This window comes from Jaculus jaculus, chromosome 4 (genome assembly GCF_020740685.1).
Source record: "Jaculus jaculus isolate mJacJac1 chromosome 4, mJacJac1.mat.Y.cur, whole genome shotgun sequence".
Classification (NCBI taxonomy): domain Eukaryota; kingdom Metazoa; phylum Chordata; class Mammalia; order Rodentia; family Dipodidae; genus Jaculus; species Jaculus jaculus.
In genome coordinates this window covers 65,385,973-65,407,534 of record NC_059105.1, presented here as the reverse complement: position 1 = coordinate 65,407,534, position 21,562 = coordinate 65,385,973, and positions in this window count along the sequence as shown.

The following is a 21,562-nucleotide window of genomic DNA, read 5'->3' as shown; positions in this document are numbered from 1 at the left end:
GGTGCATGCCACTATAGCTCGTTTACAATGGCACTGGTGTACCCATCCTCTTTCTTTCTCTCTCTCTCTCTTCTCCCTCTCTCTCCCTCTCTCTCTCCTCTCTGTACTTGCAAAATAAATTAGTAAAAACTATTTTTTAAAAAAGAGTGAGATTTGAGGGTTTAAGGAAAATATTCTATTTACTCCAGAAATTAAATATTTTTTTCTTTTTATATGATGTATTAATCACTTATTCAAAGCTTTCACACTACATATACATGACAACCGGAATGTTCTAGAGATAAAATATGTATAGGGCTAGAGGGATGGCTTATCAGTTAAGGCGTTTGCCTGCAAAGCCAAAGGACCCAGGTTTGATTCCCCAGGACCCACGTAAGCCAGATGCACAAAGGGGCACACATGTCTGGAGTTCGTTTGCAGTGGCTGGAGGCCCTGGCATACCCATTCTCTCTCTCTCTCTCTCTTTCTCCGTCAAATAAATAAATTAAAATTAAAAGAAAGATGTATTAAAAAATTAGAAAGGTTCAAATAGCATGGCAAAGTGTTGGGATGAAGATAACTTTCAACTAGTTTGTTATAGGAAAAGAGAACGAAACTCAAGATGGCTTCATGCAGAAGGTGGTATTTGGACAAGAGTAGGATTTGACCATGTGTGTAGGAAAGAATATAAACTCAAATACACTTTTATACCCCAAGAGTTTGAGCAAGGACTTTCATACCTATTTCATTAAAGTCTCACCACCATGAAGCAGTTTGGGAAATCTAAGCAAGACGAGCTAGATATCTCTCTTGTTTTGCTACCATAAGTTAAAAAAAAGTTAAAGCCAAGTTAGTCTGTTAAATGGAATAGGGACAGTATCGAAGGATGATGTCACTTTCAGGCCTGATCATGGAAGGCAATGTCATCCTCCCCGAGTCTCCCAAAGACAACTCCAAGAAGGCCTCAAAGGACTGAGATACCACAATGGAATGCGCCCAGGAATCCTGAGTCACTGCCTTGCTCCTGCGTGTAAGAGCAGAGAGTAAACTGTTACTGCGTTAAGCCAACAGGGCTTGGGAGAAGTTTATTGGAGCAGCTAGTATCAACACCTAACTGGCACAGGGAGTTACTTGTGCATGAGGAAGTTGCTTGTGCAGGAGGAAAAGGAGGCTGATAGAGAGAACAGGGGCATGGGAACATAAACACAGGAGAGCTAGATACAAAAGCAAACCAAGGCCAAGCCCAGAGCCCTTCACAATCAGACCCCTCCTGGTTATCCAGCCTCTTCTGACACGCCATCCCACATGCTGCCACCCTGTAGACTGCCCTGCCTGTGCTGAAGTACCTCGACTCATGGCTGTGCCTTGGAATTGCTTCTGGAATTTTCTCTCTCCCACTATATGTCTGTTCAGCTCCCTTCACGTTGCTGCCACAAAGCACCTGACCAAAAGAAGCTGGTGGGAAGAAAGGGTTCATTTTGGCTTACAGGCTTGAGGGGAGGCTCCATGATGCCAGAGGAAAACATGGCATGAGCAGAGGGTGGCCATCACCTCCTGGCCAACATCAAGCGGACAACAGGAACAGGAGAGTGTGCCCAAACACTGGCAAGGGAAAACTGGCTATAAGCCCGCAACACACCTCCTCCAGTAAGGATCTAATTCCCAAACTGCTATCAGCTAGGGATCAAGCACTCAAAACACAAGAGTTTATAGGGGATACCTAATTCAAACCGCCACAATGTCTTTCAATATCCACTAATTTGTCAGGGTTCAGTGTCGGTCACCTCATTAGTTGGACCTCAGCAGCACCTTCCTTATTGCAGTGTGATGTAGCAGAAATAAAAAGGGACAGAGGCTAGATGAGGGAGTAGAGACTTGAGATTTCCCTTTTACTAACATGACCTACTCAAATGACCTGGACCCTCTTCTCTAAGACAGAGCTGAGCATCCTTTTTACCCAGGCAAGGAGAGGTGACGAATGAACAGGTGTCCCTGATGCACAGACAATGCGAAATACATGATTGTTCCATCTATTATGGAGTTCTTTCTTCATCTTTTCACTGGTGGAGTCTCTCATCTTGGTTTTTTTTTTTTATTTTTTTAATTTTTATTTATTTATTTGAGAGAGGGAAAGAGGCAGAGGCAGAATGAGAGGGAGAGAATGGGCGTGCCTCCCGCCTCTGCAAATGAACTCCAGATGTATGTGCCACCTTGTACATCTGGCTTACGTGGGTACTGGGGAATCGAACCAAGGTCCTTTGGCTTTTCAGACAAGCCCCTTAACCACTAAGCCATCTCTCCAGCCCAGAGTCTCTCATCTTGATCCTCTCCACTAATGCTCAGCAGCAAGGGTACTTAAAAGTAGGTAAAGGTACGTTTAGCCAAAATCAAGCTAGCCATATGAGCTTCAAATCCACAATGCTTTGTTTTGTTTTGTTTTGTTTTCCTCTCTGTTGCAGTCAGGTTTGCAGTGCTGGTAGAAATCACCCAACCAAGAGCAGCTTGTGGGGAAAAGAGGTTTATTTTGGCTTACAGACTCAAGAGGAAACTCCACGATGGCAGGGGAAAATGACAACATGAGCCGAGGGTGGACATCACCCCCTGGCCGACATAAGGTGGACCATAGCAACAGGAGAGTGTGCCAAACACTGGCAAGGGGACACTGGTTATAACACCCATAAGCCCACCTCCAACAATACACTCCCTCCAGGAGCCATTAATTCCCACATCTCCATTAGCTGGGAACCTAGCATTCAGAACACCTAAGCTTATGGGGGACACCTGACTCAAACCATCACACTCTCACATAAAAATTCATAGAGCAGAAACCAGGACAGTGAAAGCAGTGCCCCAACGGAAAGCCACCTTCCTCCTAGTTTGATCCCTTTGAAATAAGATGGAAGATTGGGCTCTAATCAACACATTCATATTTCAGGTGGTATGAAAGAAGAGGAGAGGAGAAGGTCACATCCTAGATGGTACAGTGACCTCTGCTTACCTGACATTGGTCCAGACTCCAGACTGCCTTTCATGTGGCTCCGCCCAACTGCTTGGAAGGCCAGACCTTCTTGTTTTTGTTTTTGTTTTTTGAGGTAGGGTCTCCCGCTATCTCAAGATACAGGATAGACAGTCCGACAACAGCTGCCCACAGAATCTGGCAGCTGCTCAGTCCACAAAAATCAATTCAGACTGAAGAATTCAGGGAGCCGAGAGCCACTCAGTCCATCAGACTGGATGCAAGCTGGCGAGTTGAACCAGGCAGTCTCCCAGTCCACAAGGCTAGACGGAGACTGGAGAGTCACAGGACCCAGAAGGGAGCCACTGAGTATATAAGACCAAACAAACAACAGAAGCACAAGCAGGCAGCAATGGAGCCAGGCAAAAACATGTAGCAGCGAGCAGCCTGGCATCAGAAAAGAAGAAATGCCTTGAATTCTCCTGAAACTTCCTTATATACAGTCCCCAGCTGAAGGGCCACCTGTTCCAGAGGATGGCCTTCCACACTCAATGAATCTTGCCTGGAAACATCCGTGAAGTCCCGCCCAAGAGGCGTGTCTGTCATTCATTCCTAATCTGGCCAAATTGACAACAGAATTTAGCCATCAAGAAGGACAACCGCTTTGCAGTATCTGCTATATTAAGCATGAATAATTGACTGATTTATTATTATTATTATTATTTTGGGTTTTCGAGGTAGGGTCTCACCCTAGCTCAGGCTGACCTGGGATTCACTATGTAGTCTCAGGGTGACCTTGAACTCACAGCGATCCTCCTACCCTCCCGAGTGCTGGGATTAAAGGTGTGCACCATGTGGGGAATAGAATTGAGCAGTGAAAGCCAAAAACAGGAATCACTGGCATGCTAGAGTGAGGCAGAAGTTATCTCTTGCTTAGTGTTTGCTACATATCAGACCGTATGGTAAACTCTTTGCCCAACTTGGGGTTTATTTACCACTTTAACTTCTCAGTGAAATGTGAGAGTTCAGATTTTAGCAAAAGATTTCCTCTAATTTGAGTTTTGGGGGAGTAGCTTATGACAGCAACTTTTTAATTAATTTATTTATTTGAGAGAGCAAGAAGCAGACAGAGACAGAATGGACATGCCAGGGTCTCTAGCCACTACAAATGACTCCAGACACATGTGCCACCTTGTGCATCTGGCTTACGTGGGTACTGGGGAATCAAACATGGGCCTTTAGGCTTTGCAGACAAGCACCTTAACCACTAAGCCATCTCTCCAGCTCAGGACAGCAATTACTATTTCTCATGATTCTGCACATTGGAAATTTTGTCTGAGCTCAGCCAGGTGGCTCTTATATCCACATGGGGATGGTGCTCACCTGTCAGTGGGGTCACCTGGAGGGTTCCAAACAGCTTCACTCACAAGTCTGGCCCCTTGCAGGAACTGAGCTCTGCTGGTGCACAGTGGCTTCCTGCGGCCTCGCCAGCATGGTGGTCAAAGTAGTGGTCCTTCTCAGATGGTATCTCAGAGCTGCCAGTGTCAAGAGACAGGAAGTGGGAGTTGTTAATTTCTTGAGGCCTGGGTTTCCAAATTGGCACAGCAATGTCTCTTCCATACGCCAATGATTGCAGCAGTCCCCAGATGTGCCCAGATTCAAGAGTGGAGGCAGGGCTGGAGAGATGGCTTAGCGGTTAAGCGCTTGCCTATGAAGCCTAAGGACCCCGGTTCGAGGCTCGGTTCCCCAGGTCCCACGTTAGCCAGATGCACAAGGGGGCGCACGCGTCTGGAGTTCGTTTGCAGAGGCTGGAAGCCCTGGCGTGCCCATTCTCTCTCTCTTCCTCTATCTGTCTTTCTCTCTGTGTCTGTCGCTCTCAAATAAATAAATAAATTTTAAAAAAAAATTAAAAAAACAAAAAAGGAGTGGAGGCAAAGAGCCAACTTCTCAATGGAAAGGATAGAAAAGTGTCCACTGCCATGTTTAATTCTCCACAAGTGCCTTGCCCTTAGACGGTCCCTCATAAATATTTGTTGACTAATTCACAGACTCAATTGGGTTTTAGATGCTGAAAGATAACCTAGTTGGAAGTGATGCAGAGTGAAGAAGGAGTTTGAAGATGAGTCCATGATTCTAGGCACAGGACCTGCTTCTACATCAGAAAACGAAAGGGAAGGGTATTCCAGCGAGTGAAGGGGAAAGTTAACCACCATTCTTCCTCAGTTCTATACTTGACCAACAGTTTGAATGGCTAGATTGCTTTTTGCTGTTAACTGGCAATTTCTGAAAGATGTGAGCTGAGGGCTCCCTTCAATCCTAGAGTCAAGGTAAGTCAGACAGGAGTGAGTAAGGACAAGCTCCCTCGGCAAGTCCTGGAGGAGGAAGGAAAAGGCAGTTGCCAGAAAAGGCCCCAGAGAAACTGTTAAAAGCTGAGGAGCAGGAGACAGGTGTTCTTTCCCAGTCAGCCAGCAACTCCCCTAACAACCACGCAACACAAGCAGACACAGATGCTCACTACTGCCACCGACATTCTTTTAAAATATACATACAAAAAAATCTTTGCCAGCTATATATCTGATAGAGGATTAATATCTAGGATATACAAAGAACTCAAAAAGTTAAATAATAAGGAATCAAACAAGCCAATCAAAAAATGGGCTATGGAGCTAAATAGAGAGTTCTCAAAGGAAGAAATACGAATGGCATATAAGCATCTAAAAAAATGTTCTATGTCACTAGTCATCAAGGAAATGCAGATTAAAACTACATTGAGATTCCATCTCACTCCTGTCAGATTGGCCACCATCATGAAAAGAAATGATCATAAATGTTGGCGGGGATGTGGAAAAAAAGGAACCCTTCTGCACTGCTGGTGGGAATGCAATCTGGTCCAGCCATTGTGGAAAACAGTGTGGAGGTTCCTAAAACAGCTAGAGATTGATCTACCATATGACCCAGCTATAGCACTCCTAGGCATATATCCAAAGGACTCATCTCATTTCCTTAGAAGTATGTGCTCAACCATGTTTATTGCTGCTCAATTTATAATAGCTGGGAAATGGAACCAGCCTAGATGTCCCTCAACAGATGAGTGGATAATGAAGATGTGGTACATTTATACAATGGAGTTCTACTCAGCGGTAAAGAAAAATGAAGTTATGAAATTTGCAGAAAAATGGATGGACCTGGAAAGTATTATACTAAGTCAGGTAACCCAGGCCCAGAAAGCCAAGCGCCACATGTTCTCTCTCATATGTGGATCCTAGCTACAGATGACTGGGCTTCTGTGTGAGAATGAAAATACTTAGTAGCAGAGGCCAGTAAGTTGAAAAGGAGACATAAAGGATGGAGAAAGGAAGGGAGGAGGATACTTAATAGGTTGATATTGTATATATGTAATTACAATGATTGTAATGGGGAGGTAATATGATGGAGAATGGAATTTCAAATGGGAAAGTGTGGGGGTGGGGAGGGAGGGAATTACCATGGGATATATTTTATAATCATGGAAAATGTTAATAAAAATTAAAAAAAAAAAAGATACAGACAAATATATATACATACACACACACACACACATATTATTTTCAAGCAGAGAGACAGAGACAGAGAGAGAATGGGCACACCAGGGCCGCTAGCCGCTGCAAAGGCACTCCACGTACATGCATCACTTTGTGCATCTAGCTTTACGTGGGTACTGGGGAACTGAACCCAGGCAGTCAGGCTTTGCAAACTAGAGACTTAACCACCGAGCTATCTCTCCAGCCCCTTGTTTTACTAGTTTGGGGCTTTAACTGTGACAGGACTTTGCCTAGCCCAGCCAGATACATCTTCAATCCTGGGTGTGGTTAGACTGTACTGGTGTTTAAATAAATTCTTCATACATATGAGCCTTACACCATACCATGCAAATCCTTTAACGACCATGAAAATAAACACTAAACAGAGCCAATCTTGTAAGAGGAATAAGTGTGTGCTTAAAGGAATTCAGCCTGTGTGTCTAATAAAAAATCAGTAACAACCTTTCCAGAAACATGATATATTGACTAAAACTTCTACTGTTTTCATTTGAATCCTTAAAAGAGAAATTTCTGCAGTTCATCCACTGAAGGGAAATCAATACTTAATGCTTTTTGCTTCGCAAGTAGGAAAGCATGAAAAGTTGTTGCTTATGTTTACAGGAAAGATGTTATGGCACGTGTGGGAAGGGCCAATGCAAATTTAGCAAGCCAGATAATAACTGGGCAAATCTGACTTTTTCCGTAATAGCGATGTTGTTTGAGCACTTGGCAGGTCTTGATTGGTTGACCTGTGAATGACCTTCTTTGACTAAGTAAACAAGGTCAAACAAGTGACTTCACTGGCCCAAGTAAGTTATTAGAAGTAGTTATCCAGCCCACACTTAGATTTAAGCAACTTTTGTGGGGGTGGGGGGAGAGACTCCACCTTTGCCCTTTTTACTCTCACAGATTCTCCTACCTTCTGTTCACATAGTAAATACGAAAGTTTAAATGGCGATCGCCTGAACCAACTGAAAGCTGTTCACATTCTTAGAGAGCTTACACCATGCATCGCTTACCATGAAGGCAAATGAACTGCCATCTTGACCACTAGCTGGCATTGCTCAATTAACATGGCTTTTACAAAAACAGTAAATAAACAGCAGGATGTGGTGGCGCACACCTTTAATCCCAGCACTCGGGAGGCAGAGGTAGGAGGATCGCTGTGAGTTCAAGGCCAGCCTGAGACTACATAGTGAATTCCAGGTCAGCCTGGGCTAGAGTGAAACTGTACCTCGAAAAAACAAAAATTAAAATAAAATAAGAATAAATAAATAAATAAACAAAAACAAAGCTACACTGCCCTTGGATTTCTGGCTCATTTGTCCAGCTTTGAACCATGTCCAAGCTTATAGGAAATTTTCCACAGTCCATCAAAACCTGCCAATCAAGACTGTGTTTTAAGAACCATGCTCAGTGGTTGAGCACGTGGATTTGGCATGAAATTGCACGGGATGAATCCAACTCTGCCACTCTTAACATTGCAACTTGGAGCAAGTTGGTGTCTTCGCATCGGCAATACCAGGAACATCGTGATTGTAAGGATTATGAGAAAATTACATATTAATGACTTCCCATAGTGTTTGCACATGGTAAAGACTCAAGAAATATTAGCTATGATTATGATAGTTTCACTTGCCAGCTCATATTCTCCATTTGGGTTGCCAAACTATGAGGGCTTAAATTTAAGATTTTTGCTTAACAGCCTAATTCCTCCAAGTGGCTAAATTCAGGCTCTGAGATTAAAAACACAAATGTTTTTATAGAGAATAAGCAGACATGAAGTATTCTTTCCCTTTTTGTATGTTTTTAGCATTAAAGTAGAAAATCATTGCTTATAGAAAGAACTTAATATGTTTAAAGCACATTAAAATCTGACCCTAGGGCTGGGGAGATGGCTTAGCAGTTAGGACGCTTGCCTGCAAAGCCTAAGGATCCAGGTTTGATTCCCCAGGACCCACATAAGCCAAATGCACAAGGTGGCACATGCGTCTGGAGTTCATTTGCAGTGGTTGGAGGCCCCATTTTCTCTCTCTCGCTCTCAGATAAATAACTCTTTTTAAAAAAAAAAGTCTGCTCCTAAGTCTGGGGATACAGTATTTGCCTAGCATGCAGGAGGCTCTGGATTTGATACCCAGCACTGAAAAAAAAAACAAAAAAAAAAACCACCCTGGTCATAGTAATAACCCATGCGCTTGTTCCTACACTCTCATTCAGTAAAGAAAAGAACAAAATTGGAGCCAAATGAAAGAAATGATGGGGACGTGCTCATCTGAGGCCAGGGCCATTATCAACCATGAGTGGCACCAAGTCTATGTCCGTAGCAGACAACTCAGTTAGTTTTCAGTCCTGCTAGCAGACAGGCTAAACAGGTCTTAATTCCCTACCATTCTTTGATTGGAACCTGAGTATGAGTCAAACTGATTGCTTGGGCTTGTTTGACTCTCCCACAGCTTTTCATTCTCACTGCATATGTCAGAGAAAACAGTTTGTATCTGCCTCATGGAGAATTTCTCTTTTTGGATGTAAGTGTATCAAAACTTTGGGTATGTCAGGATCTTTCAAAATGTGTAGGCAATGCGCTCTTCCTGGGGAACAGCTGAAAGCTACCCACATACTGATTTTAACCCTTCACACTAACAAGGTGATGTCTCTGTAAAACGGAAGGGATTTCCACCCACTGGCTCACACCATATGAGAAATATTTACCATCCCATCAGCTCCTGCTGGCCTTTGAGCTGCTCTGTGAAAAGTAGGAAAGGAGGGGAGCCAGGGAAACCAAAATTCGGCTGCCAACCTCTATAGCAGAGAAGAATTATCCCATGGAAAATGTAGGCTATCACTGCAGAGATCCACCTTTTACTGGCTCTCCACCCAGCAGAAACTGCTGTCAGGGAGACTGACGCCAGTGCTGGTCCTGGAGAGTGCACCTTGCAGTTTGCTCACTGGGACATCCGGGGGACTCGCTATAGATTCCTCTCAACATCCCATTCATCTAGCCTCCAACATCCACATACAGGAGACCCCATCTTGTCCATTAATGGCAGATTCACAAAGAGGGCCAGATGAGGCTCCAATCAGCTCTCAAGGAAAATACAGACATCTCTCCCTGGAAGTGATATTCTTGGCACCAAATACTGTGAATTGTTCCATAGTCTCACGTGCCCTTCTCTGAATCCCTGTAGCTCATTATCCACCCCACATAATTTAGCATTGGGTTATATACTGTCTTCTATTGTTCTCTAGTTGTCTCTCCACCAGGAGAAGTGGAGGAGTTTCTCAGAGACATCATTCTTTTTCCTAACATGGTTTCTGTAATTATCCATGGCTACTTCCCATAAGCCTCTAGTCACTTTGCTTCCTTCATGGTATGGACTCAAATCAACCTAGATGAAGAGAAATTAAAAATACTACTGGCAGGGGCTGGAGAGATGGCTTAGTGGTTAAGCACTCGCCTGTGAAGCCTAAAGACCCCGGTTCGAGGCTCGGTTCCCCAGGACCCACGTTAGCCAGATGCACAAGGGGGCACACGCGTCTGGAGTTCGTTTGCAGAGGCGGAAGCCCTGGCGCGCCCATTCTCTCTCTCTCCCTCTCTCTGTCTTTCTCTCTGTGTCTGTCGCTCTCAAATAAATAAATAAAAATAAAATTTAAAAAAAAATACTACTGGCAGGCTGGAAAGATAGCTTAGCGGTTAAGGCCCTTGCCTAAGGACTCATGTTCAACTCTCCAGATCCCACGTAAGCCAGCTGCACAAAGGTGAGGCAAGTGCAAGGTTGAGCATGCCCACTAGGTGGTGTAAGCTCTAGAGTTCAATTACAGTGGCTGAGGCCCTGGCCCGCCAATTCTCTCTTTCTCTCCCTCTCCACAAAATAAAATAAAATAAAATCACAATACTACCTGAAACCACCAGCTAAACAACTAATAGAAAAACGAAGTACCTGGACACAAAGTACACACCTAGCCATGAGATATGTGGGAGAAAGTATCTCTGTGGATAAGAAATTCAGTTATTGTTTGTTTCATCAGCCACCAGAACACCCAAGCCTTCGGTGAGTACACACCACTCCTCTGAATCCCTCATCCTTCTCACCTAAAATACTAACATCACTAGATTAAGACAGAGCCTGTCTTCCCTCTGGATTAAAGGTAGCATCATCAATGTCACAACTATCATTTGGGAATCTGTTGCTTGAAATGCAGTCTGAAAAGGTAACTAGGACCTCTTGCTTAAAAGAATGTACCATGGCTCCCCTTGTCATGCCAAATGACCATTTTGAAATAATTTTGGAAAGGCATTTTTTTTTTGTTTGTTTTGTTTTAACCTGGGTACTTTGTAAAAGGCCAAGCCAAATTTGTCATCATGAATTTCTTCTTAAATAAGCAGTGTGTGTCCTTCTTCGGGGAAAGATTTTAGCCTTCCTTGTCATGACATCCTTAGCAAGCTCTCAGCATGCCCTGAATGAGCAGACTGGATGCTGAGGCGAGTGGACTCCTTTGTGTCTCTCAAGACCGTGTCAGGTTTTCCCTGAGACGTGTTTATGGAGTTCAATACACTCTTTAGAAAGAGGAAAGGGGGGCTGGAGAGACGGCTTAGCAGTTAAGGCACTTGCCTGCAAAGCCTAAATACCCAGGTTTGATTGCCCAGTAAAACCAGATGCGCAAGGTGGTACACGCATCTGGAGTTCATTGGCAATGGCTGAAGGCCCTGATACATCCATTCTTTTTCTCTCTGTCTCTCTCAAATGAATAAATAAAACATTTTTAAAAGGGGCTGGGGGAGTAAGGCTGGGTGTGATAGCGCATGCTTTTAATCCCAGCACTTGGGGGCAGAGGTAGGAGGGATCGCTGTGCTGTGAGACTACAGAGTGGATTCCAGGTCAGCCTGAGTTAGAGTGACACTCTGCCTCAGGAAAACCTTTTTTCTTTTGGTTTTTCGAGGTAGGGTCTCACTCTGGTCCAGGCTGACCTGGAATTCACTCTGTCATCTCAGGGTGGCCTTGAACTCATGGCAATCCTCCTACCTCTACCTCCCGAGTGCTGGGATTAAAGGCGTGCGCCACCACGCCCAGCTAGGAAAACGTTTTAAAAAAGAGGGGGGAGCCGGGCATGGTGATGCACACCTTTAATCCCAGCATTCAGGGAGGTAGAGGTAGGAGGATCGCCGTGAGTTCGAGGCCACCTGGAGACTACATAGTTAACTTGGGGGGGGGGACAAAGAGGGGAGAGAGCCACCCACAAGGTATGAACTGATGGGGTAACAATGCGGCTGGAATATGCCCCTTGGGGCACATCAGTCCTTGACCTTTCAGCCTCAGGAACTGTGAGAAATAAACTTTCAGTGTTTTAGACATGGCACAGGCTATGGTGTTTTGTCATAAATACAAACAATGACAGCTAGTTGTCACCTTACATGGCTGACCCAGGGTTTTAGGTTATGCTTGGCTTAATTTCCCATTCTGTCACTAGTGTATAAGGCCTTGGGAGAACATGTGCTTAATTAATCTTCCAGAACTTTTCCTTCTTTTTTTTTTTCTTGTTTGGTTTTTTGAGGTAGGGTCTCACTCTAACCCAGGTAGATCTGGAAAGCACTATGCAGTCTATGCAGTCTCAGGGTGGCCTTGAACTCACGGCCATCCTCCTACCTCTACGTCCTGAGTGCTGGGATTAAAGGCGTGCACCACAGCCACGCCTGGCTCCTTTTCCTTCTTTGTGTGTAAAATACACAAAATCATAGACACCCTCCATGCAGAATGATGGTAATACATATTTTAAAGGTGAGATGCAACTCAAAGGCAGCTGCATCACTGCAAAGCCCACCTCAGCATGGGTGACAGTTCAGGGGTGCTGTGTCCCTGGAACACACCGCACCCCCCGCAGGCAGCTCGAGGTCAATCTTGAGCACACTACTAAGTTCACCGCTTGCAGGAAGCTCAAGCAGAGACTCCTTTGCAAACAGTTGTTTTCCTTTCGTATAGCCTCCAGCAGGGTCTAGTGACCCTTTCCCGGACTTTTGGACTCCCTGAGTCTCCAGAACTTCCTTCCTCCACCCCCAGGAAGGAATGTTTCCCTTTTCAATTAACATAACCTTGGGAAGTGGTTGAGTGACCTTTAAGTTGCAAGGTCTCTCAGACTTGACTTCCTGGCTGACAGCCTCCTTCCTCTCTCCAGGAGAGACTATTTCAAGTCTGAGGAATCTGCTACCCAACACTTTGCTGTGAATCTCCATCACGCCCTCCTATGCAAGTACAGCAATGACCACTCCATCCTCTTCAAGATGAAGTCTCAGGGCATGGCAGTTAGAGTTCCTTTGGAGGGAATCTCTCTAAGGGCCCATGATGTAAATAAAGGCTTTTCCATTTTGTCTTACAAACCAGTCTGATGTCTCATCATCTACGTGGAGGTCCTTTTTTAAACACCTTGATACATTTACTTATTTGAGAGAGGGACAGAGAGAGAATGGGTGCACCAGGGCCTCCAGCCACTGCAAACAAACTCCAGATGCATGTACCACCATGTTCATCTGGCTTACGTGGGGAACTGAATCTGGGTCCTTACGAGGCACAGGCAAATGCTTTAACCGCTAAGCCATCTCTCCAGCCCAATAAATTTGTTGTGAAAGAGGTGAGCACAAGTGGACAAACCATGCTCTTTATTTCGTCCTTGTTTACGTGTTGTTTAATTAACGTTCCAGCTTGGTGTCAGCCTTAGGTGGATGTGGTTGTTGCTTGCATTTTAAACTTTTTGTTTGTTTGTTTGTTTTTATTTATTTATTTGACAGCGACAGACAGAAAGAGGAAGAGACAGAAAGAGAGAATGGGCGCACCAGGGCCTCCAGCCACTGCAAACGAACTCCAAAACTCCAGACGCGTGTGGCCCCTTGTGCATCTGGCTAACGTGGGTCTTGGGGAATCGAGCCTGGAACCGGGGTCCTTAAGCTTACAGGCAAGCGCTTAACCGCTAAGCCATCTCTCCAGCCCACTGCTTGCATTTTAAAAGGGCTCCCTTGCGCATTTATTTTCTCACAAAAGTCTGAAAACTATGACCTCGCCTTACAGTATCTCATTATGATGTCCAAAATATGAGTATTGAGAGAGACAAAGCCCCTCTGGACTCTATATGGATTATTTTAGGGGTTAAAGCACAGTATACCCTAATTTCCCAAGCCAGTGGCTCTCAAGCTCTTGTCTTAGAACTAGCAAAGAACTGACAGGCATAAACACAGAGAAGGATGGTTATGAAAGATTCAAAAGAAAAGTAGAAAGCAGAAGTAAAGCAGAAAAGCTTCCAAGCTGGGAAGCTGGAAAATGTTCTGAGCAGGTGGCCCTCAATTAATTTTGAACAAGAAATCTAGTGTCAACATTTGGAAGTCAATAGATACTTACCAATTGATTAAGCAATGATAATTCAGATTAGGAAAATAATTGCTAAGCATCTGCTATATACCAGGCATATTTTAAGATATTGGTTAGTAAAGTACATTTTATCTTTTCCTTTCTTTTTTTAAATTTATTTAGTTTTTCTTGTGGGGAGGAGGAGACAGAATCTCACACCGTAGTCCAGGTTGGCTTTGAACTTTTTTTTTTTTTTCAAGGTAGGGTCTCATTCTAGCCCTGGCTGACCTGGAATTCACTGTGGAGTCTCAGGGCGGCCTCGAACTCACAGCAATCCTCCTACCTCTGCCTACCGAGTGCTAGGATTAAAGGCATGCGCCACCATGCCCGGCTTGGCTTTGAACTTTTGGATGGTAATCAATCTTGCCTCAGCCTCCCAAGTGCTGAGATTACAGGTGTGAACTGCCACACCCAGCTACATTTCTTTTGTATGTATTCGTGTAAATACATGTATATATTGAAAGACCGGAAAACCAGACTGGCGCCATGACGGGCTTCAGTAAGGCAGTGCCCCAGCTAGACCTAAGTTTCAAATTCTGGCTTTGGCAGAGGACCTGAGTCAGCCCCTAGACATGTCCAGGCATGCCCAAGACTTACCCAAGACTTGTCCCTTCTGCCTCTCTGCCCCAACCAATCAAAAGAATACAAATACAGTTACTGTTTAAACCAACCAATCATGTAACCGGCCCCTACTTCTTTGTTCAAATCCCTATAAAAACCCTGCCCTCCTGCTACTAGGGGCTCTTGCATGGATCCACTATGCTGGTAAAGTCAAGAGTCCGAGCTTGGGCTGGAGAGATGGCTTAGCGGTTAAGCGCCTGCCTGTGAAGCCTGAGGACCCTGGTTCGAGGCTCCATTCCCCAGGACCCACCTTAGCCAGATGCACAAGGGAGCGCACACGCCTGGAGTTTGTTTGCAGTGGCTGGAGGCCCTGGCGCGCCCATTCTCTCTCTCTATCTGCCTCTTTCTCTCTGTCTGTCCCTCTCAAATAAATAAATAAATAAACAAAAAAAAATTTAAAAAAAAAAAAAAAGAGCCTGAGCTTAAGCCCGAAATAAAGCTCATTGCCTTTCCATGCGTGTTTGGTTCTCCTTGGTGGTCACTGGGAGCGCCAAGAACTGGGCATAACAATATCACATTTCCTTGCCACCTGTTGTCCATTTAGCTATTGATAGACATTTAGATTACTTCACACCCTTTTTAGTTCTCAAAATGTTTTTACATATATTATTACATCTGACTCTTACAATGGTTTCATTTTACTGATGAAAATAAAGTCCAAAATATTACCTCACCAAAAGTTCAAATCATGATTTTATATATACATATAAAATATGAATGCTGGCAGTACATATATGTATACTTTCTATATGCATATATAATTCTTATATTCTTAAAATGTTTTACTTTATTTGAGAGAGAAGAAGATGCAGGGAGAGAGACAGAGAGAGAGAATGGGCATGCCAGGGCCTCCAGTCACTCACTGCAAATGAACTCCAGATGCATGTGCCACCTTGTGCATCTAGCTTACATGGGTCTTGGGGAATCAAACCAAGGTCCTTTGGTTTTCCAGGAAAGCACCTTAACTGCTAAGCCATCTCTCCAGCCCCATATATAATTCTTTATATAAGCATAAGCAGATATTCTACATACTAAACATAAACATTTTATCATAAATATGTTATTTATGTGCATATACAAGATTCTTTACAAAATCTTTCTTCTGTTTCTTCTTTCGCAACAGAATTGCAGACAGTTTGTTGAGAGATAGTTTACCTCCAAAGTGGGGAAGCAAGACCAGAACAAAGAGAGAAAATTTAGAAGCTCAACACACTGCTGTATAAAAGGTTGGGGGTTTGAGCTGGAGAGATGGCTTGGCAGTTAAGGCGCTTGCCTGCAGACCCTAAGGAACCAGGTTCGATTCCCCAGGTCCCATGTAAGCCAGATGTACATGATGGCACATGCATCTGAACTTCATTTGCAGTGGCTAAAGGCCTTGGTGTGCCCATTCTCTCTCTCTTTCTCTCTGTCTCTCTCTCTCTCTCTCTCTCACTCTCTTTCTCTCTGTCTCTCTGTCTCAAATAAATAAATAATAAAGAATACTTTTAAAAAAAGTTGGGAGTTTTATGTCATGTAAGGAGACCTTTGGATCCATTTGTATAATGTGGGCTTTTCAATTACATGCAGTTCTGTATACAACGCAATCTTAATACTGATATAATTTCATGTATGGTAATAACCAGCTTGGTGGATAAGGGTAGCTTGGAAGAAGACAAGGAAAGCAAGTAAAACCAAAACTAATTAGCATAAAAACCAGTGGGCAGCTCAGGGTGAGGGAAAGAAGGGAGTGTGGCTTGGTGGTAGGAGAATCTGAGCGAGCAGGTAAGCGGTCTGTTAGGTACAGGGATCTCCAGCATTAACATTTTTAAATGTTTGTTGAGGGTTGGAGAACTGGTTTAGCAGTTAAGGCATTTGCCTGCAAAGCCAAAGAACCAAGGTTCAATTTCCCCAGAACCCACGTAAGCCCGATGCACAAAGTGGCGCATGCATCTGGAATTCTTTTGTAGCAACTGGAGACCCTGGCACATCTGGGTTTTTTTTTTCTCTCTTTCCTTCTTTCTCTCTCTCAAATTAATTAATCAATTGATTAATTAATTTTTTTTTGAGTTTCTTAAAATAAACCTCCAAATTTTCAGACCTTTAGAAATACCTGCTATCTACTAGAAACTTCTTTTGAGTGTGGATTTTAGCAAAGATCTAAGGAAAGGAAACAGCATTTCCAGGTGGACTCAAAGCCTGAGAAATGCTTGTGTAGAAGAGCAAAGTGACCTTGCATGAGTGGCTCAATACAGAAGGCCAGAGGGAAGGAGGAAAGCAAATCATGTTCTAGATGCCCATGGAGGGGTTGGAACGGAGGTGGGGCCTGACCACAGAATGGCAGCCAGCCATTCAACCCAAGTGCCACTGGAATTTCAGGACACAGAGATGGTTTCCTAACATCTAGACTGAAAATTGATTTGTGAATTTGAGGAAATAGAGGGTATCAGTTGCTCACCATCTGTTTTGTGCGCCTGGGCTTGAACGTAGGGACTCACACATGCTGAGCTAGCATTTTACTGCTGAGTTCCGATTCAGCCCTAAATCACCTTTTTTTTTCTAAAAAATTTTATTTATTTATTTATTTGAGAGAGAGAGGCAGATAGAAAGGACGCACCAGGGCCTCTAGCCACTGCAAACAAACTCCAGACATATGTGCCACCTTGAGCATCTGGCTTTATGTAGGTACTGGGGAATTGAACCTGGGCCTTTTGGCTTTGCTGGCAAGTGCCTTAACAGCTAAGCCATCTCTCCAACCCATAAATCTCCTTTATAATTATTACATGCAGTTGATTTTCAGTTTGTTTGGTTGGTTTTTGGCCAGCGATTTAGATAAGAAGAGATCATCTGAACAGAGTAACCCCTGGCTATACTTCCAATGAACCTGCAAGGCAAAGATTAGGCTGATGGCTTTTAGGACTGGGATCATTTTGCACCCTCCTCAGTGGACAACTGCCCATGGAACTTCTGAGCAGTCATATATGGTTTCAAGTGCAAATATATTTGGAGTTAAACAAATTACATCATGGTTTTTCAAACTCAACAATAGATTCCTTTGCCCAAACAAAAGCCTAGCACACCAGAAGCATATACTCTGGGGGAAGAGATAGGCCTAGAAATATAAAATCCCCCACGTAAACTCAGGAAATGCTGGACAAGCCAACAACATGGGATGGGGAAGGAATGGTCAGGACAAATCAAGGCGGAATGTAGACCAGAGGTAAGCATGTGCTTAACATGCAGGGGCCCAACATCCAGCACCAATATTTTAAATAAATACTTTTATTTATTTACTTGAGAGAAAGCAGGGGTATGGGCACCCAGGGTCTGTCACTGAAAACAAACTCCAGATGAATGAACTGATTTGCTCATCTGGCTTTACATGGGTACTGGGGAATTGAGCCAGGCCCAACAGGCTTTGCAAGCAAGTACCTTTGGCCATTGAGCCATATTCCTAGCTCTAATATATATGCTTTGAATTTTTATTTCAGTTAAAGCACACAAAATAAATCCTCAAAAGTATTGCTTCCACTAACCATGTGGTAGAAAATCAGGTTGGATGTGAGTGTCACTGGGAACTAAGGAGGCTGGGTATGGTGTGACTGGGAACTAAGGAGCTTGGATGTGGTGTGACTGGGAACTAAGGAGGTTGGGTGAGTATCACTGGGAACTAAGGAGGTTGGATGTGTCACTGGAAACTAAAGAAAGCAAAGTGGAGTTCTGGACTCAAAGCATTGCTCTGTCTAGATAGGAGTTTGGGACACATTTGTCAAAATGCAACAAATATGTACTTTACATTTGTATCTTTCAGTGATGTAAATGTTATAGTCAGTGGGAGAAGCTATAAACAGATATTAAATTCTAGCTCATAATATACATGTTGAAATATTTAAAGGAAAGTGTACAGATGTCTGCAAGTTACTTTGAAATGCATTTTAAAAACCGGGATGGGCTGATGGATGTAGAAACAGATGGATAGACATGTGACCGAGCAATCGAACCAGTTGGACGTAGAGCTTTCAACTTTGCTGTATGTTTCCAATTTTTTCCTAATAAAATGTAGGGGGAAGGATCCTTATCTTTTAGAGATGCATATTGAAGTCCTTATGAATGAAATTATATAATGTCTGTGATTTGTTTCAAAATAATATGAGAGGCAGAAGTGTGAGAAGAAGTAGGAAATAAGATTGGCCAAGGGTTTACAGTTGTTAAATGTGGTTAACAGGTACATGGAGGTTCATTTTACTCCTCTCTCTATTATTATGACGACATTTAAAGTTTCCATAACAAGAAGGATTTTATACCTGATATTAGCCAAAGGGCAAAGAAGCAATGGCCAAAAGTTTTTAAATATTGTTTTTTATTATTATTAGAGAGGGGAAAGAGAATGGGCATGCCAAGGCCTCCTGTAAAAACCTCTCGGCACATAGACTACTTTATGCACCTGGCAGTTATGTGGGTACTGGGGAATCAAACCTGGGTCGTTAGGCTTTGCAGGCAAGTGCTGTTAATCACTGAGGCATCTTTCTAGTTCCCCCAAAGTTTTTTTTTTTTCCCTTTATTAGTTATGTACATACTCAGTGTGTAAACAGCCATGTTGGTACCATCATTAGCCTCCTCCCTGCCCTCCCCCCTCCGAAGGGGCTCTCCTTGTTGGGGACTGTGGGCCATGCATTGTGGGGGTAGCTATCAGATATGGGAACAAGGCAATGTCTCTGTGCATAATGTCCCAACTTGTGGCTCTAACATTCTTTCTGCCCACTCTTCTGCAAATTTCCCTGAGCCATGTTGGGTTCGTTTTAGGTCTACTTCAGTGATGAGGTCTTGGGAGCCTCTGTGTCTCTGGCTATTTGGTCCCCAAGAGTTTTTAAAAGTGGGGCTGGAGAGATGGCTCAGCAGTTAAGGCACTTGCCTACAAAGTCTAAGGACCTAGGTTCAAGTCCCTAATACCCAGGAAAGGTAGATGCACAAAGTGGCACATGCATCTGGAGTTTTTCAGTGGCTAGAGGCTGTGGTGTATCCATTCTCTCTCTCTCTCTCTCTCTCTCTCTCTCTCTCTCTCTCTCTCCTCTCTCTCTCTCTTTCTCTCTCTCTATCACCTATCTGTCCCTGTCCCCCTCTCTTTCTGTATGTCTCTATCAAATAAATAAATAAAATATTTTTTAAAAAACTTGAAAAAAGGGCTGAAAAAATGGCTCAGTAGTTGAATCACTTAGGTTCAATTCCCAAGTACCCATGTAAGCCAGATGCATAAGGTGGCTCATGCATCTGGAGTTTGTTTGCAGCAGCCAGGGGACCCTGGCATGCCCATTCTCTCCCTCCCTCCCTCTCTCTCTCTCTCTCTCTCTCTCTCTCTCTCTCTCTCTCTCTCTCTCTTTCTCTTTGTCTCCCTCTCTCTCAAAAAAATATAAACGAAATAAATATTAAAAATAAATAGACATTTTTAAAACCTTGCAAAAAAGTTTTTAGAAGTGAAAAACAGTACTGCATTAGATATGCTTTTAAAAACGTTTCCTCCTAAATGAACAAGAGTGCTGCTTTCTTAGTGAATCTGATAACAGCACAAGGGTGATGGTGATAGACAGAGGACACTCAACACCTACCAAATCAGAGGTCCAGAGGCCCCTAAGTGCCCATCACTGAAGTAGGCTTAAAATGCTCCTAGCATGGCTCAGGGAATTTTGCAGAGGAGGGGGCAAAAAGAATGTTAGAGCCACAAGTTGGGACATTTTTCACAGAGACATTGCCTCTCCCCACCCCAATAATGTAGGACCCACAATCCCCATGGGGTTGATCTGCATCCCCAATGAGGAAGGCTGCTTCAGAAAAGGGGCAGGGAGGAGGGAAAGGATGGTACCAACATGTGTTGTTTACATACAAAATATGTCTATATCTAATAAAAAAAAGTTGCTTAAATAAAATTTAAAAAGAAGAAAGTTTTCTCCTGCCGGGTATGGTGGTACATGCCTTTAGTCCCAGCACTCGGGAGGCAGAGGTAGGAAGATCACCATGTGTTCAAGGCCACCCTGAGAATTCCAGGTAAGCCTGGGTTACAGCAACACCCTACCTCAAAAAACTAAAAAACAAAAAAAAGTTTCTTCCTAATTTCTATTTTGCAGCTATGATTAAATATGTCAAAAAGTATTAGCCAGGCATGGTGGCACACGTCTTTAATCCCAGCGCTCCAGAGCAGAGGTAGGAGGATCACCAAGAGTTCGAGGCCAACCTTAGACTACATAGTGAATTCCAGATCAGCCTGTGCTCGAGTGAGACCCTACTTCGAAAAACAACAACAACAACAAAAAAGAATTTTTTTAAACAATAAAGAAGAGACTAGGAAAATGGTTCATTGGGTCAGAATGCTTGTCGCACAAACCTAAGAGTATGAGAGGTCCTCAGTTCCAGCCCCAGCACCCATGTAAAAACGTGGGTGTGGCCATGCGTGCTTAGAACCCCAGTCCTGACAGGGCAGAGACTAGAGGCTTCCTTCTTAGGCAATTTGGCAAAAAAAAAAAAAAAAAAAAAAGTCGATCCAAGTGCAGTGAGAAACTCCATCTCAAGGAAACACAGAGATGGCCAGAAGAGGAGGATAACCAATGTTCTCCTCATAAGTAAAGCCAGATGTGGTGGTGCACGCCTTGGATCCCAGCACTCTGGAGGCAGAGGTAGAAGGATCACTATGAATTCAAGGCTAGCCTGAGACTAAATAGTGAATTGCAGGTCAGCCTAGGCTAGAGAAAAACCATTATCTCAAAAAATAAATAAATAAATAAATAAATAAATAATACATTTTTCTCTATAGTAAAAACAAAGTAGTCAGGTGTGGTGGTATGTCTATAAACCCAGCTCTCCAGAGCCGAAAGTAGGAGGGTTGTCAATTAGAGGCCAACCTGGACTACATAATGAAACCTATCTTTAAATAAATGAACAAATGAATAAATGCAGCACTTGCGGGTTCATCAAATTTTATTTAACTAAGATTGTGCCTAAAATGGAGAAAGTCCAGTTCCATTGCAAAAAAAAAAAAAAAAAAAAAAAAATCATTCACAAAGAATTGCAAGTTATAAAATAGTACCTGA